The sequence below is a fragment of the Helianthus annuus genome, chromosome 9 (genome assembly GCF_002127325.2).
Source record: "Helianthus annuus cultivar XRQ/B chromosome 9, HanXRQr2.0-SUNRISE, whole genome shotgun sequence".
NCBI lineage: Eukaryota > Viridiplantae > Streptophyta > Magnoliopsida > Asterales > Asteraceae > Helianthus > Helianthus annuus.
Window position 1 is genome coordinate 26,073,060 of NC_035441.2, and position 5,696 is coordinate 26,078,755.

Below are 5,696 nucleotides of genomic sequence, written 5' to 3' on the forward strand. Positions count from 1 at the left end.
TATTCAAGGTCATTAAGTTGAACTTGATTTAACTTTCATATAAGTGATTGAAAAACAATGTGATGAAACCCCTAACCTACACGTGGTTGGTGAATTTCAACAAAACTAATTTTCCGAAAAAACCATTTTGATTAAAACAAACTTAAGTATTTTGAAATCACAATGGGAAAATAGTTTGTTGTCAGGGGGAATTTGTAACACCCCAAAATTCGAATTATTAAATTCGTTACCGTGTTAGTAAAATGAGATACAATAACTAAGTTAATAAACTTAGTTAAATGTCTATTAGATAAGCTAAGGGATGAAACTTGTAACAATTATGATGGAATGTATACTAGAGGGACCAAAAACGTTAAGTGGGAAACTTGATTTTATAAAACAAATTAAAAACACCACACCCACACATAGTGTGCGTGTGTGTGTCGATGATCAGGAAGGGAAAAGAGGGTTAAAACCCTAGTTTCTTCAAAATATTCAAATTGAAAGGCAAGATGAAGCTTTAACTCATAACCGAGCATAGATTAATGATCACCTTCACAAGGGGATCGCAAGGTATGTCTTAAAAGTTAAATTGGTGATTATGCACTAAGTGGGTTATGTTGTAAATCGCAAATTTGTGTCAAATTGAGCATGAGTATGTGTTAGATTCATCATTTGGAACATGGATTATTCATGGTTTAGGTTAATTTGATGTTTAAGGGTGAAACCCGTTTGTTATGGTGAAGATGATGACATGGGTAAATCATCTATGTTTAAATTCTTGCTTAAAATTGATGTATTTTGATTTGTAAGATGGATTCTTAGGAGAGGAATTGAAGGAAATGTGATCCTTGTATGTTTGATGTTTATGCATGTATGATTCATGTTGATTAGAAGGAAGAAATTGATGAATTATGTATGAGATTAGAAGGATATGCATGAACTAGTTGTACACTATGCTTACAAGGTAGTACACATATCAAAAGTATGATGAAATTATGAAGAACTTAAGATTGGATCACTTGTAAGTGATTAATAAGTAGTTATGAAGTGGGTTTTAGATGATGTAATGTAAATTGATGATTTACTTATGTTAACAATGTTTGGAATCATACATGTGTGTGAGTGTTTAAAGAAATTGGATAAGAAATGGTGAATTATTGTTAGATGAAGTGAACAAAATGTGATGATAATATGTATGATGTTTAATTTTAAATACCACATGTTGATTAGTAGAAGGATTTGATGAACTATGTATGAATTTAGAAGATTGTGCATGAATTAGTTGTACGTTATGCTTAAAAGATGGTACGCACCCCAATCGTATGATAAAATGTATGTATTGTCGTCCGTATAGTCGATTATGATGTTACGGGTATATAATGATAAGTCGAAAGTTAAACTAAATGAACCGTTGACTTCTAAAAGTCAACCGTGTATAAGAAGGATGGTTAGACGAGTTGTCATAATTGTAAGATTAAGGTAAGTTATATGGAGCGTGTTTGACGAATGTGTGTTTAATGCGATGACATGATGGTTTACATGAGTTTGAAATGATACGAATTTGGTCACATGTATTATGCTTACTAGAAGTAACTAATGAAAGTCAAATAGGAATTATGCGATCGATATGATCGTTAACATGTACAATTATGTATGCTAATAAGAATGTGATTTCGATGACATGGAAGTATAGGAATCATGTCGAGACGGAATCAAGCACGGAAGGCTAACGGGTCAAGAAGTGGCGAAGAAACAAATATGAATACGGATGCACGAGGTAAGTGATTTCCGTAATCACTTTTAGTTGTTTATGTAAAGTTATTTGCAACTTAATTAAGTATGATAATTGAGGTCAAATAGGAATGAGTTGTATGAAATTGACGAAGTATTAAACGGATCTTAGCTTTGATCCGAGCAAGGTATGTGCGTTAGAGTTGTAGTTAAGTGGTAGGATTGGTTAAATATGCAAGGAAGTCCTTGGTTGTAAAGGATGGAGCAATGTTGACAAAAACGCCCTTGATAGGTATATCGGGTAAACAACCTTAAATGTCTATTGGAAACAAGCTAATTGATTAGAGTAATGTTTTGGTCAAGTATGAAAGCGAAGTATAGGGTTTTGTATGTCATAGTCCACTTAAAGCGCAAATACCCATAACGGGTCAAAAATAAGCTTTTGAGTGAAAATGGGTTAAAAGGATGCAAGACGTCCGAGAACTTAATCTTTTATGATGAGCGCCAATGAAATTATTAAAGTTCATATGAGATTGAGGTCAAATAAATAGATTATGTTGATAAATGCACGAACGGGTCGAATCATTAGAAAATGATAATATGTCGAATGCATGTAAGATAAGAATTTCCTTAATCCGGGGGTAAGATTTTAAGTTCATATGATAGAATGTGAATTTACAAGCATGTAGGAAGAAACGGGAGGTCAAACGGGTAAACGGTTCAAAAGTTACGCGCGTTTTAGTGCGTTCGGACGACGAAACGAATCTGCAGAAAACAGCAAAAACTAGAGGGCGTCGCCGACGGGTAGGGGGCCATCGCCGACGGGCAAGGGAAAATCAGTTTTTGTGCTGACGGGTTAATTACCTGTCTACGGGTTTTTGGGCTACGGGTAAATGCAAGGCCCGCCGCCGACGGCCCTAGGGGCGTCGGCGACGACCTCCCCAAGTCTCAAAAGCTAAATTCTTGTTATTTAAGTTGATTTATGTGTCGTAGGCTTCGGTTTGTTATCCGTGGACTACGACGGACTTTCCAAACATGATTTATTTTTTTTACGGTTCCTTAGATGTTTATGGGCTTTAAACCTAAGTCTAAGACCCTTGTAAATATTGTATGTAAAGATGTAGGAAGATATGTACGTATGTAGATGTGTAGGTATGTACGTCTAAAGATATGTATGAGCGTATGCATGTATGTAAAGATGTAGGAAAGGTATGTATGTATGTAGAGGAGTATGTATGCATGTAAGATGGTACGTGTGCATGATTTAAATACGTAGAGTTTTAATGTTACTAATTATGCGTTTGAGGTTGGTACGTAATGCAGGAACGAGAATATCGGATTCTTACGAAATTTAAGCTCTACCTGAAATAAGAGGATGAGTAAGGATAGTTGGATGAACTAATGTTAAATTGTCGAACGTTATTCAATATTTAATTATATGAGATTAATGTTATATGATGTTGTCGTTGACTAATGACTAAGTTGTATGTGATGCCCACAGGTGCCACACGGACTTCTTCTGCAACTTAGAAAGTGAAGCGGACGTAGATCGAGTCAAGAGCAAGGATTGCACGGATAGATCGGTCATATAATTGAAGCGTATAACGTCTAGAAATGTAAATTTTAGTGTAAATGTTGTGAATTATTTTATAGAACGTTTAACATTTTTTTTCGCATTTGGAACCTTCGCGAAAGTAATGTCGTGAATAAGGAAAGAAATTTTAAAACCCTTTTCCGCTGCGTCATTTTTAAGGTAAAACGTGTTAGGGCGTAACAAGTTGGTATCAGAGCCCTGGTTTGAGAGAATCAAGTAGAAGGAGGTAAATACTTGAACTCAAACCGGTGTGCTCTTGTGACCAGAACCCGTGCAATCCAAGACTCGATCAAGGCCTAAAGGCAAAAGCAAATGTAAGTACGTATTAGATTATGTAATTGAAGGAAATTAATAGTATGTCATGTGAAGGGTAAGCGCAATTGTTTGGAAGGGATGATCCGTGGATGCGGTCTAGGACCGACATCAAGGCAAGTAATAAGGCGAATTGACCCCAGGTACGTAAACCTAACGTGTGGGCATATGAAATGGTATAATTAAGCAAGTGAAAGAAATTTTTTAGCAAAATATAATAACGACATGATAAATAAGTTTTGAAAAGGTTACACGAGCCGAAACTAAATTCTTCGGACATAAGGTGGCAATTACACGAAGGCACGAAACTAGTACGTGGAATGTGTACCTGGCCAGTACATAAGAAACGTATGACGTTCGTGAGACCGTGATAATTATTACAGGTATGTCCGATAGAGTTTGGTAGCAGCTAGGCGTGTGGGTGAAATGGGTAGTAGGACTCTCGGGGGATTGAGAGTACCTTGTAGGAATGAAAGATGTGAATGCAATGCTTGAATCCGCGAGACGGATTCAAGGAATGAAATATGCGAATGCAATGCTTGAGTCCGCGAGACGGATTCAAGGAATGAAAGATACGAATGATGCAAATCCCTTGCGGATTTGGTTATGATAGCGAATGCTATAATAAGCCATGCAAGTCGACCGGTTCAAGTCGAACAAGTCGAGTAAGGATAAGGTACCATCCGTTTAGAACGGGTGGTCGTGAATGCAATAACGAATGTATGAAGTTCAATCCGTTATACGGATAGAACGAAAGATTTATGTTGAAAGCAATTAACTCGATGTGACCGGGTCGTAAGCGGTATGCTTGAATCTCATTATGAGAGTATATGCCATTACCTCTTTAATTGGGTAATCGAATGTGTAAAGGAAATGAAAGTATATGAGCAAATGGAACTAAAATGTTAAGTATTGTAAGCGAAATAAGTATTATGACTAACTTTTAAAACGGGAAGGCAAGTGTTTGCAAGGAAACACTGGAACAGTGAAGCGATGAGATCGTAAGCATGTCTGAATTGAAAAGGAGTACAAATATGTACTTCGATACGTATGTATATATAAATAATAAGAATGATATATTAAGAAATGGCCATGTATTGACCCGTTATGAATAGGTCTAACACACTAATGTCTTAAGAAGGAATTGAGAAAGTATTGATATATAAATGAGGTGATGTGATAAACAACATGTCTGAATGAGATCGGATGAAATGTGTAAATCCCAAATTTTATAATGAGATTGGCAGTAATCATGATGCAATAAAGCTACCTAGGACGGTGAAAGAATGCTCAAGAATGGAAGCTCATGTTACCAGATGGACAAGATCAACCCTATTAAGATACGGGATCGTGAAGGAGCAAGTCAACTCGGGTTGTTAAACGTTGGCTCGTGCCAAATTAGCGAGGTTAGTAACTGGTTTAACTTGTGGATGTTAAATAGAAAGTTACATATTGAATAATACTTCTATGCGAACTAGTGGTATTGAAATTGAAAGCTCGTAACTGTGGAAATTCTGATAGAATATAAGAGACGGCAAGAATCGATAAGAAATGCTAACCTTGATGCTCGGCTTGTTGGCCATGTTCAATTGAACAAGACATTGTAGAAAAGATACGCATGACATAAATAACAATAGTAAGCATGGAAATAATGCTTAGTCTTCATGTTAAGTACAGATAAGTAGGTGTAAGAAGGTTGATTCTGGTTGTAATAATAAGCCTTTGAATGATTGCAGTAGGCATATGATAATATATCGACTCCTCCTATGAGCTTAAAGCTAATCAGAAGTAATGATAGTAATGGAATGTTTAGGATTGCTCATAGTGAACAAAATAAAAGATAGCATATGATGTATGAGTAGTATGAAATAAATTGCTTTATTTTGATTAGTAGATGTATGAATGTAATATGGTTAAATAGGAAGCTAGAAACCAGTTGTGACCTTAGGTCTTTACGAATAATAATTGTATACATTTGGAATAAGTTCAATGAATGAAATGCTAGTGATAGTATGTACTAGAAACTAGCAATATAAAGTAAAAGACACTAATAAGATCTCTGGACCAGACCCTGACC

General features: G+C 35.9%; 1 long non-coding RNA gene across 1 annotated transcript; it reads left to right on the forward strand.

Annotated features, from left to right (window-relative positions):
* Nucleotides 1-475: 475 nt before the first annotated feature.
* On the forward strand, nucleotides 476-3,221 carry LOC110908164. The gene is made up of 3 exons (XR_002574240.1): nucleotides 476-552; nucleotides 1,676-1,759; nucleotides 3,037-3,221. It is a non-coding gene; the product is annotated as an uncharacterized LOC110908164 (long non-coding RNA).
* Nucleotides 3,222-5,696: the final 2,475 nt, after the last annotated feature.